General features: G+C 37.2%; 1 pseudogene; it reads right to left on the bottom strand.

Annotated features, from left to right (window-relative positions):
* Positions 1–8,095: 8,095 nt before the first annotated feature.
* On the bottom strand, positions 8,096–9,028 carry LOC118909757 (olfactory receptor 5AN1-like; annotated as a pseudogene).
* Between the last annotated feature and the right edge of the window lie 4,812 nt (positions 9,029–13,840).

The raw sequence follows: 13,840 nt of genomic DNA, 5'->3' as shown, positions 1-13,840 counted from the left end.
TTAATGCAATGAAACAGAAGGGCCTCGAACCAAGACTACTGTATCCAGCACGAATATCATTTAAATATTAAGGAGGGATTAAACAATTCCCAGACAACCAAAGTTGAGGGAATTTGCCTCCCACAAACCACCTCTACAGGGCATCCTACAGGGACTGCTCTAGATGGGAGCACTCCTAAAAAGAGCACACAACAAAACACCCAACATATGAAGAAGGGAGGAGGAGGAATAAGAAGGGAGAGAAATAAAGAATCATCAGACTGTGTTTATAATAGCTCAATAAGCGAGTTAAGTTAGACAGTAAGATAGTAAAGAAGCTAACCCTAAACCTTTGGTAACCACAAACTTAAAGCCTGTAATGGCAATAAATTCATACCTTTCAATAATCACCCTAAATGTAAATGGACTGAATGCACCAATCAAAAGACACAGAGTAATAGAATAGATAAAAAAGCAAGATCCATCCATATGCTGCTTACAAGAGACTCACCTCAAACCCAAAGATGCGCACAGACTTAAAGTCAAGGGATGGAAAAAGATATTTCAAGCAAACAACAGAGAGAAGAAAGCAGGTGTTGCAATTCTGGTATCAGACAAAACAGACTTCAAAATAAAGAAAGTAACAAAAGACAAAGAAGGACATTACATAATGATAAAGGGCTCAGTCCATCAAGAGGATATAACCATTATAAATATATATTTGCACCCAATAGAGGAGCACCAATATACCTGAAACAAATATTAATAGAACTAAAGGAGGAAATAGAATGCAATGCATTCATTCTGGGAGACTTCAACACACAACTCACTCAAAAGGACAGATCCACCAGACAGAAAATAAGTAAGGACACAGAGGCACTGAACAACACACTAGAACAGATGGACCTAATAGACATCTACAGAACTCTACATCCAAAAGCAACAGGATACACATTCTTCTCAAGTGCACATGGAACATTCTCCAGAATAGACCACATACTAGGACACAAAAAGAGCCTCAGTAAATTCCAAAAGATTGAAACCCTACCAACCAACTTTTCAGACCACAAAGGCATTAAACTAGAAATAAACTGTTCAAAGAAAGCAAAAAGGCTCACAAACACATGGATGCTAAACAACACACTCCTAAATAATCAATGGATCAATGACCAAATCAAAATGGAGATCCAGCAATATATGGAAACAAATGACAACAACAACACTAAGCCCCAACTTCTGTGGGATGCAGCAAAAGCAGTCTTAAGAGGAAAGTATATAGCAATCCAAGCATATTTAAAAAAGGAAGAGCAATCCCAAATGAACGGTCTAATGTCACGACTATCGAAATTGGAAAAAGAAGAACAAATGAGGCCTAAGGTCAGCAGGAGGAGGGACATAATAAAGATCAGAGAAGAAATAAATAAAATTGAGAAGAATAAAACAATAGCAAAAATCAATGAAACCAAGAGCTGGTTCTTCGAGAAAATAAACAAAATAGATAAGCCTCTAGCCAGACTTATTAAGAAGAAAAGAGAGTCAACACAAATCAACAGTATCAGAAAAGAGAAAGGAAAAATCACGACGGACCCCGCAGAAATACAAAGAATTATTAGAGACTACTATGAAAACCTATATGCTAACAAGCTGGGAAACCTAGGAGAAATGGACAACTTCCTAGAAAAATACAACCTTCCAAGACTGACCCAAAAAGAAACAGAAAATCTAAACAGACCAATTACCAGCAACGAAATTGAAGCAGTAATCAAAAAACTACCAAAGAACAAAACCCCCGGGCCAGATGGATTTACCTCGGAATTTTATCAGACATACAGGGAAGACATAATACCCATTCTCCTTAAAGTTTTCCAAGAAATAGAAGAGGAGGGGATACTCCTAAACTCATTCTATGAAGCTAACATCACCCTAATACCAAAACCAGGCAAAGACACCACCAAAAAAGAAAACTACAGACCAATATCCCTGATGAACGTAGACGCAAAAATACTCAACAAAATTTTAGCAAACCGAATTCAAAAATACATCAAAAACATCGTACACCATGACCAAGTGGGATTCATCCCAGGGATGCAAGGATGGCACAACATTCGAAAGTCCATCAATATCATCCACCACATCAACAAAAAGAAAGACAAAAACCACATGATCATCTCCATAGATGCTGAAAAAGCATTTGACAAAGTTCAACATCCATTCATGATAAAAACTCTCAGCAAAATGGGAATAGAGGGCAAGTACCTCAACATAATAAAGGCCATCTATGAAAAACCCACAGCCAACATTATATTGAATAGCGAGAAGCTGAAAGCATTTCCGCTGAGATCGGGAACTAGACAGGGATGCCCACTCTCCCCACTGTTATTTAACATAGTACTGGAGGTCTTAGCCACGGCAATCAGACAAAACAAAATATACAAGGAATCCAGATTGGCAAAGAAGAAGTCAAACTGTCACTATTTGCAGATGACATGATACTGTACATAAAAAACCCTAAAGACTCCACCCCAGAACTACTAGAACTGATATCGGAATACAGCAAAGTTGCAGGATACAAAATCAACACACAGAAATCTGTGGCTTTCCTATATACCAACAATGAACCAACAGAAAGAGAAATCAGGAAAACAACTCCATTCACAATTGCATCAAAAAAAATAAAATACCTAGGAATAAACCTAACCAAAGAAGTGAAAGACTTATATTCTGAAAACTACAAGTCACTCTGAAAAGAAATTAAAGGGGACACTAACAGATGGAAATGCATCCCATGCTCATGGCTAGGAAGAATTAATATCGTCAAAATGGCCATCCTGCCCAAAGCAATATACAGATTTGATGCAATCCCTATGAAACTACCAGCAACATTCTTCAATGAACTGGAACAAATAATTCAAAAATTCATATGGAAACACCAAAGACCCCGAATAGCCAAAGCAATCCTGAGAAAGAAGAATAAAGTAGGGGGGATCTCACTCCCTAACTTCAAGCTCTATTATAAGGCCATAGTAATCAAGACAATTTGGTACTGGCACAAGAACAGAGCCACAGACCAATGGAACAGACTAGAGAATCCAGACATTAACCCAGACATATATGGTCAATTAATATTTGATAAAGGAGCCATGGACATACAATGGCGAAATGACAGTCTCTTCAACAGATGGTGCTGGCAAAACTGGACAGCTACATGTAGGAGAATGAAACTGGACCATTGTCTAACCCCATATACAAAAGTAAACTCAAAATGGATCAAAGACCTGAATGTAAGTCACGAAACCATTAAACTCTTGGAAGAAAACATAGGCACAAACCTCTTAGACATAAACATGAGTGACCTCTTCTTGAACATATCTCCCCGGGCAAGGAAAACAACAGCAAAAATGAACAAGTGAGACTATATTAAGCTGAAAAGCTTCTGTACAGCAAAAGACACTATCAATAGAACAAAAAGGAACCCTACAGTATGGGAGAATATATTTGAAAATGACACATCCGATAAAGGCTTGACGTCCAGAATATATAAAGAGCTCACACGCCTCAACAAACAAAAAACAAATAACCCAATTAAAAAATGGGCAAAGGAACTGAACAGACTTCTCCAAAAAAGAAATACAGATGGCCAACAGACACATGAAAAGATACTCCACATCGCTAATTATCAGAGAAATGCAAATTAAAACTACAGTGAGGTATCACCTCACACCAGTAAGGATGGCTGCCATCCAAAAGACAAACAACAACAAATGTTGGCGAGGCTGTGGAGAAAGGGGAACCCTCCTACACTGCCGGTGGGAATGTAAACTTGTTCAACCATTGTGGAAAGCAGTATAGAGGTATATCAAAATGCTCAAAACAGACATACCATTTGACCCAGGAATTGCACTCCTAGGAATTTACCCTAAGAATGCAGCAATCAAGTATGAGAAAGACCAATGTACCCCTATGTTTATCGCAGCACTATTTACAATAGCCAAGAATTGGAAGCAACCTCAATGTCCATCGACAGATGAATGGATAAAGAAGATGTGGTACATATACACAATGGAATACTACTCAGCCATAAGAAAAGGGCAAATCCAACCATTTGCAGCAACATGGACGGAGCTGGAGGGTATTATGCTCAGTGAAACAAGCCAAGCAGAGAAATAGAAATACCAAATGATTTCACTCATCTGTGGAATATAAGAACAAAGGAAAAACTGAAGGAACAAAACAGCAACAGAATCACAGAACTCAAGAATGGACTAACAGGTACCAAAGGGAAAGGGACTGGGGAGGATGGGTGGGTAGGGAGGGATAAGGGGGGGGCAGAAAAAGAGGGGTATTAAGATTAGCATCCATAGCGGGGTGGGAGAAAGGGGAGGGCTGTACAACACAGAGAAGACAAGTAGTGATTCTACAACAGTTTGCTACGCTGATGGACAGTGACTGTAAAGGGGTTTATAGGGGGGACCTGGTATAGGGGAGAGCCTAGTAAACAAAGTATTCGTCATGTAAGTGTAGATTAATGAATAAAAAAAAAAAAAAGCAGTTCCTGTGTGGTGACCTCCAACGAGTTCTACACAAGAGTATAAAGGGCATATAAAAGTGTAGGCAAAGGGTCTGTTTGTGTTTATACAGAGGATCAAAGCCTAATTTGGCTACCCCGAAAATGAACTAAGATACGATATGAAAAAGAACTTCCAACATCAGCACTCTCGGGAAGACTCATGACAGAAGATGATCAGCAAAAAAAAAAACTCCAACAAAGATCCATGCACTGTCACAGGTGTAGATGCACTCATCCCACCAGTTCCTGGACTTGCGATGGGAATGAGGAAGGAGATATCTAAGCTGGCCTGTGCATACAGTAAAACAAAAAATTGGACTGGATCTATACTGTTGGAACTCAACCAAGAATTAGGAGAAGTGCAAATTGTAGCGCTCCAAAATCTTACAACCACAGACTATTTATTGTTAAAAGAACATATGGAATATGAACAGTCCCCAGGAATGGGTTGTTCTAGTTTATCTGAATTCTCTCAGACTGTTTAAGTTCAGTCGGACAATATCCACCATATCATAGATAAGTTTTCACAAATGCCTAAGGTGCCTAACTGGTTTTCTTGGTTTCACTGGAGATGGCTGGTAATTACAGGTATGCTTTGGTTAGGTAACTATATTCCTATTATGTTAATGTGTGTGCACAATTTAATTAGTAGTTTAAAACCTATCCATGCTGAAGTTACTCTACAAGAAGATATGTCAAAGAAATAATCAATCTTCCCATGTTTTCTGCCACCTGCTACTTCTATAGCTTTTCTTCTTCCTTCCTAATTACAACCCTTAAATAGAATTCGTGCCTCATATCAAATTTACCGAGTATCATAATTCTTCCAAGTGGTAAAGACACCTCAAGACAAATGCTGGGCATAGAAGCCACAGGGCATAAATATGCAAAGAAGTAAAAAGCTAACCTTTTCAAACAATAAGGCTTCTCTCTCACTTACCAACTTAACATTTCCCTGTATGGCCCCGGAAGATGACTGGTTAGCCAGAGACGGGTAAGATTCCTCAAGGGAGGAACAACCTAAGACAGGCACAGTCGCAGGGGGCCATCTGGTGAGAAAATGGGGAGCAGCAGAGGTGAGGCTTAGAACCTCCCCCCTCATGTTCTGAGAGAAATCTTCTGCATACATGGATGTTTATTGCCCTCGTCTAGCTCGGATTAACACATAGTCTACAGGCACACACCTGATCATCTACATGTGCTCTCTTACAACACTAAACTCTGTTTTCTACCTTTATCTCGTATCTACCTACCACTTCAGCATTTTATTAAAAATAATAATAATAATAATAGACAAATGTGGTATCCACATATAAATCAAGTTTAAAAATCAAATGAATATTCATATTTGAACTGACTGTGTATAGTTCATAATGCATGAACAAAACCGAAAGCTTCTGTGATGACTGCCCTTGCACTGTTCACCATGTAACTTATTCACTATGTAAGAATTTGTACTCCATGTAAGAATTTGTTCGTTATGCATCAGAAGATTGGAGACTGACGAAAATTAGGCTTGGGGTGGATTAATGATTGTGCATTGAGTATTGACCCCCCTATACAGAAATTTATTGTGGTTAACAACTATTTATCAATAAATATGAGAGATGCCCTCACAAAATATATATATATATATAAACACACTTCCAATTGTAAAATAAATAAGTAACCGGGATGTAATGTATAGCATAAGGAATATAGTCAAAATATTGTAACAACTTGGTATGGTGATACCTGGTACCTAGAATTATCATGTATATAAATGTTGAATCACTGTGTTGTACACCTGAAACTAATGTAATGTAATACTGTTGTCAATTACCCTTCAATAAAAAAAAAAAAGAAAATAAATCTAGAGGTCTAATGCACTGCATAGTGATTATAATCAATACTTTATTATAAACCTCAAAGTAGTCTGTCTCCTGAGAATGATCTCAAGAACCCTTACAAACAGACTTGTCACACATTTTATACATTTTTAAGAAGAAGTCCTTCAGAGAGCATACCTATGCCTGCATAGGGCCACACATTCATTCACACTGCCTTCTTTCCTGGGCAGGGGAAAGCCCTCACATACTTTCCCAGAGATGCAATAATTTCCCTTTTCTCAATCATGCCCATGAGGAAGCTCATGAGATATTTGGCAAAGCCTTAAAACACCTCTTTACTTATAGTTCTTAATTAAATGAAATAATTCCTGAGATTTATCAAAATTGAGACCCCCAAAACAACATTAACAATCCAATGAAATACCAAGGATAATGATGTAAATGTAATGGCATCCGTTTTGTATGACCTTATTCAAGTCTGATATCAATAAGGCAAATCAATAATCGGTGCTATTACATATGTTGTTATTCTTTCAACCAGACCACAAAGACCAAAAGTTTTTTCAAACCCGGCCAGAGTTGAGAACCCAGCCTATCCTACTGGCAATTTTCTCTCCTGGTCTTTAAGGCTTCCAGGAACATATCATCACTAAAGTAACTCTAACCATTCTACTCTATTATATCACCTCATATAACCATAAATATTAGAGCATAAAATTCAGAACACAGACAACAGGAGAGGATGTATACCAGTTGCCTGTATTAATTCTTCATTTTGGAAATATTGAATATTCAATAACTCTATATTACAATGAATTCTCACACAAGTTTCTTCTTAGCAAACATGAACAGATGCTGAAATAAAAGAAACAATTTGATGTGTGAACCATTGGCTATGTCAACCAAGGTAAATTTTCCAGATTTAATGGAAGAAAGAAAGAGAGGTTTAAGTCCCACACTCTCAGAAAATGCTATTGGCTGTGACATGGAATTTGCATATATCTAACATCAAAAATTCCCATTGGACACTAGAGGCCAGAAACTAAATAATTAGACTCAGAGCAAATGGCACTGCAGGGTCTGTGTCCTTCAGTCTATTCAACTATTCAACTTTATGATTCAAACCACCTCCTTCTCCCATAGACTACAGCTGGTAGAGATGAGTATGTGACCAAAAAATTTATTAGATGGTTAGCACTGAAAGAGACCTTAGGCAAACATTAGCTGTCTCAGGCTGGTGTTTCCAGGAGGCATAATCAGACCTTGTGTTGTTTCCTTTCTGTCCAAATGCCCAAACCCTACCTCCATTTACTCCCATTCTTATCAGACACAGAAAAAAAACATCAGTCACCACCAGGTCATTTCATTAGAATACTTAGGAGACTGGGTTTCTACACTCTTGGGGCCTCTGCCAGGTATTTCTTCAGTCTCAGAATCAAGAAGAGGCTTGATGCTTCACAAATACATGTGGACAGATTAATAAATGATGAGACCACTCCTTATGTAGGCTGAAAGCAATGAAGCTCCAAAACTTAAAAATATTGCATTTCTGTGGCTTTGTATCACCTGATGGTCCATTTTGGTGTATTGCCTATGTCAAATTAAACCTTCTTTGTCCAAAGGCAGTGTGAAATTTGTAACAGTCTGTTCATATGCTTAGTATTATGGGTTAAGATGATTCTGAAGGTATAATATGTTAAAAATATCAGAATCTGTAAAGTTAGCAATAACCTCTCTTCTGCTGCAGCCTCTTCAAGGCATCTTTGGTTTCCCTGTTCCTCAGACTGTAAATCAAGGAATTCAACATGGGAATCACCACTGTGTAGAAGACGGATATAAATCTGTCAAAGTTGGAAGACCCGCCAAAGCTGAAACTCAAATACACAAAGCTACATGAGGTATAGAAGAGGGAAACTACTGTCAGGTGAGAAGCACAGGTGTTGAAAGCCTTCTACCTGCCTTTAGCTGTAGTGATCTTCATAATGGAGATGACAATATAACCATAGGATATTATGATAACAAGGGCATTTATTATCGCAAAGATCACTGTTACTGTAGCAAGTAAGAGTTTGGCAGAGAAAGTGTCAGTGCAAGACAGGTCTAACAGTTGGGGCATGTCACAGAAGAAGTGGTGGATGACATTAGGCCCACAGAAGTGGAGTTGAAGAATGGCACACTATTGGGATACAGAACCAGAGATTGCAGCCATATAGGACCCCAGCACCATCCCAACACAGAGCATGGGTGACATGATTGATGAACAGAGAAGTGGATTACAAATGGCAGCATAGTGGTCATAAGCCATGGCTGTCATTACACAAGAGTCACCCATGGTTGAAAAGACGAAGTTTTGAATAGCACAACCCACTAGGGTGATAGTATGCTGTTCCAGGAAGAAGTCAGAGAGCATCTTGGGGGCTGTGGAGGTCACACAGCAGATGTCTAGGAAGGGCAGGTTACTGAGGAAGAAGTACATGGGTGTGTGGAGGTAGGAATCCATCCTTATTAGGATGATGAGGCTCAGGTTCCAAGTCAGAGTTGTAACATAGATCACCAGGAACACAACAAAGAGCACTGCTGTGATTCTGAGAAAATCTGAGAACCCCAAGAGGATGAAGTGGGTGATCTCTGTACTATTTCCTCTCCTAATCATAGCCTCAGTACTCCTGAGATCAGAAAAGAGACAAGAAAATGAACCACCGACTCAAATGAATTGACAGCATTACAAGTCTGTGTGCCATCTTTTTCCTCCATGGAGCACCAGAAAAAGGGAAATGCCTACAGTCCTGGTAGAAGAACCACAGCTTTTCCTCTTGAATTGTCAAGGAGTACCTGCTCAGGGTCAGGTACAATGAAAGCATGAGGTCCCATGAGAATTGAAAGGAATATTTAAAAACTTGACTAAGAACTTAAAAAGAACAGTAGAAATGCTGTGATTATTATACATGAAGCAGAGATTATTGATGAAAATAAAAGGGTTTTTAAAACACCTCTAATGAATCTTTATATAATCAAAAGCATGAGAGGCATCAATCCAGATTATATTTGAAGTAGCCCTTCGGTTCCACATGGACACCTAAATGGATTTTTTAAATTTCTTCCATTATTCATAAAAAAATAATTACCCTTTCAGTAATAATTTCTCAAACTTTCCTAAATATATTTAATATATCATCTCCAAATTGGTCTGAAAATTGCACCACAATTTATAACTCTGATAATATTTGGGGGGCACAGCATGTGTGCCCAATAAAGTTGCAGAATAAGTGTTCTTAGTGATGCCTTCATATAAACATACCAAAGGGAGGCTAGTACCGTTCACTACTGACCCCAATATATTATCAATTTAGGGTATTTTGCTCCCTGAGGAATAGCATGGGACTGTAGTTAGAGGTTCAGACTTTGAAGTCTTTGTTCTGATACCCTCTTGCTCTATGTACCAGTCCCAGTGGCTTAAACACACTAAGATTGGCCACTTATAATAAGTGAGAACAAGGAGAGCTCCTCAACCATAATGGTACTGGAGGGTTATATATATGAGGAAATTCACCAAAATGCTCAGCACATGATCTGGCACAGATAATTGTTTCAATAGAATTTGGCTCTTATATCATTGCTTACAGATAATCATTGCTTACTCATGGATGGGAATTCCAGGGGTCCTAGAGCTTTATGGGTTAACGTGGGGAATTTCCTGAAACATCATCAGCCTTACAGACACTCAGGCATCATTGCCTCTAGACAGATGTAGACTCAGACCTCATGGAAAAGCAAATAAATCACCTGGAGCCATGAAGACAAACCACATACATTTATAACATGAAGAACAACAAATCAAGAGAAAACTTCCTGTCATGCTGCTTTTAAACAGTTTTGGATGTGAAATTTAAAAAATACACATATCTTATCAATTATGGTTTTATGAAATTGAAATATCTCAGCTACTCTTCGAATAGAGTGCTGCCATGTAATTTCTCAATTGTTTATCCAAGGTGAGCTACAGTCAATGAAAATATTTTGAAATTATAACCTCTCACACACATCTCCAAAATACTAACATATGCATCCCTATGTTTATCGCAGCACTGTTTACAATAGCCAAGAAATAGAAGCAACCTAAGTGTCCATCAGTAGATAAATGGATAAAGAAGATGTGGTGCATATACACAGTAGAGTATTATTCAGCCATAAAAAGAAAACAAATCCTACCATTTGCAACAGCATGGATGAAGCTAGAGGGCATTATGCTCAGTGAAATAAGCCAGGCAGAGAAAGACAAGTACCAAATGATTTCACTCATGTGTGGAATATAAGAACAAAGAAAAACTGAAGGAACAAAACAGCAGCAGATTCACAGACTCCAAGAAGGGATTAGCAGTTACCAAAAGGAAGGGTTTGAGGAGGGAGGGAAAAGGGGATTCAGGAGTATTATAATTAGCACACACAATATAGGTCAGTCACAGGGAGTATAGCATGGAGAAGACAGAAAATGACTCTATAGCCTCTTACTACGCTGATGGACAGTGATTGCAATGGGGTGGGGGTGGATTTGATAATATGGGTGAATGTTGAAACTACAGTGCTGTTCATGTGAAACCTTCATAACACTGTATGTCAATGATACCTTAATTTTTTAAAAAAGGAAATGTAATCATCAAGAAAGTGCTTTAGTCTCCAGTCTCTGTGAAAGAGCAGGAACCTAACTTTGTTAAGCACTAATTAGTAAATATAGGTGACCTAATCCCATTGGACCCCACCCCTACCACCACTGTTCTCGAGTACTTTTCTGCTATTTCATCCCAGGACTTAAGAACTCTTCCACCTTTTGTTTCAATGGAGCTGAGTTCTGTCTCTCTCCCCTTTGCAACAGTCTTGAATAAATTACTCCTTTCCTGTTTAAAATATATATATACACACATATCTATAAGAGGGAAAGTAAACGGGTGACACTTCTGTAGATAACAAAAGTTAAGTTGCTATCAGCTTAAAATAGAGTTTATTTCTGAGATATTTTAGTAAGCCTCATGGTAACCATAGGCAAAAATCTAGAGTAGATCCACAAAAGATAGGAAAGGGTATTCAGAAATACCACCATGAAAACTGTCAATGTACAAACATACACAGAAACAGAGGGGAAAAGAAACAATGAAAACACAAAACAATTGAAAGCAATTAATAAGATGGCATTAATTCATCCCTATATCAACAAAAACTCTTAATGTAAATGGATTGAATTAACCAACCAAAGGCACAGAGTGACTGGATGAATAAAAAAAATAAGACCCAACTATATGCTGTATATAAGAAACTCACTTCAGCTTTAAGGGCAGACATACGATCAAAGAAAAGAAATGGGAAAGGATATTTCCTTCAAGTGGAAACCAAAAGAAAGTGGGGTGCCTATACTTATATCAAGCAAAATGGACTTCAAACCAAAAATGATAATGAGAAACAAAGAAGGTCATTATATCATAATATAGGAGGCAATTCATCAAGAAGATAACAGTCATAAATGTATATGTACCCAACATCAGAGCACCTAGATATATTAAGCAAATATTAACAGATCTAAACAGAGAAACAGACATTCAAATAATAGTATAAGATTTCAGTACCCCATTTTCAATAATGTATAGATCTTCCAGACATAGAATCAACAAGAAGACAATGAACTTGAACCGACTTAGGACTAAATGGACCTAACAGACATTTATAGAATGTTCCATCCAATAGCACCAGAATACAAATTCATCAGAACATTCTCTAGCAGAGATCATATAAAAGGACACAAAATTAGTCTTAGCAATTTAAGAAGATTGAAATCATACCCAAGTATCTTTCCCAACCCTAATGGAATGAAACTAGAAATCAACAGCAAGAGGAAAGCTGGCTAACCTCCAAATATGTGGAAATTAAACAACGCGCTCCTGAACAACCAATGGGTTGAAGAAGAAATTAAAAAGTAAATGAAAAAAATCTTCAAAAAAAATAAGAAACAGAAACACAACACATAAAAATCTATGGGATACTCCAAAAGCAGTTCAGAGAGGAAAGCTCATAGGCCAAATGCATATATTAAGAAGATAGAAATATCTCAAATAAAGAACCCAAGAAACTTTATACCTCAAGAAACTAGAAAAAGAATAAACCAAACCCAAAGTTAACATAAACATTAACAAAGAGCAGAGCAGAAATAAATGAAACAGGGACCAGAAAAACAATAGAAAAATCAACAAAACTAAGAACAACTTTTTCTAAGTTAAACAAAATTGACAAACCTTTAGCTAGACTAAGAAAAAAGAGAGCAAGACAAATAAAATCAAAAATGAAAGAGAAGACATTACAACTGATATGCAGAAATGTATAGTACCGAAGAAACTACTATGAACAATTATATTCCAGCATACTCGAAAACCTAGAAAAAATGGTTAAATCCCTATAAATATACCATCTACCAAGAAACAGGAAGAAATAGAAAATCTGATCAGACTAATAATGAGTGAGATGAAATCAATAACTAAAACATCCCTCCAGAGAAAATCCAGGACAAGATAGGTTCACTGGTGAATTCTACTAAACATTTAAAGAAGATTTAACACCAATCTTTCTCAAACTCTTCCAAACTATTGAAAAGGAGAGGACACTGTAATTCATTTTATGATGCCAGATAAGGACAATATGAGAAAAGAAAACTGAATGTCAATATCTCTGATGGATACAGATGCAAAAATTCTCAACAAAACATTGCCAAACTTTACTCAATAACACATTAAAAGGATCATGCATAGTGATCAAGATGAATTTATCTTGAGATGCAAGGATAGTTCAACATATACAAATTGATCAGTATGATATACCACATTAACAGAATGAAAGATGAATACCATATGATCATCTCAACAGATGATTAAAAAGCATTTGACAAAATACAACATGCTTTGGTGACAGGGATAAAAGGGCACAAAATTTCTCAATCATAATATAGGTTGGTCATGGGGATAGTAGTATAGTATGGAGAATATAGTCAATGATTCTGTAACATCTTCCTATACTGACAGATAGTAACTGCACCAGAGGTGAGGATTTAATAACATGGGTAACTGTTGAACAACTGTGCTGTATATTTGAAACCAATATAGATTGCATATCAATGACACTTCAATAAAAATAATAAAAGCAAAAAAATACAACATGCTTTGGAGAAGACAGGTAATGACTCTGTAGCATCTTACTACTCTGATAAACAGTGACTGCAGTGAAGTGGAGGGGAGACTTGATAATATGGGTGAATGTTGAAACTACAATGTTGCTCATGTGGAACCTTCATAAAATTGCATATTGATGATGCCGTAATTTTTTAAAATACACGTTTTAATTATTAAAACCCTCAGCAAATTGTGTACAGAAGGAGAATAGATCAACATAATAAAGGCTATATATGAAAAACCCATAGCTTGTATTCAAG

Source organism: Manis pentadactyla, chromosome 9 (genome assembly GCF_030020395.1).
Source record: "Manis pentadactyla isolate mManPen7 chromosome 9, mManPen7.hap1, whole genome shotgun sequence".
Classification (NCBI taxonomy): Eukaryota; Metazoa; Chordata; class Mammalia; order Pholidota; family Manidae; genus Manis; species Manis pentadactyla.
Note: the sequence above shows the minus strand (reverse complement) of the source record. Positions and strands in the feature narration are given on the sequence as shown.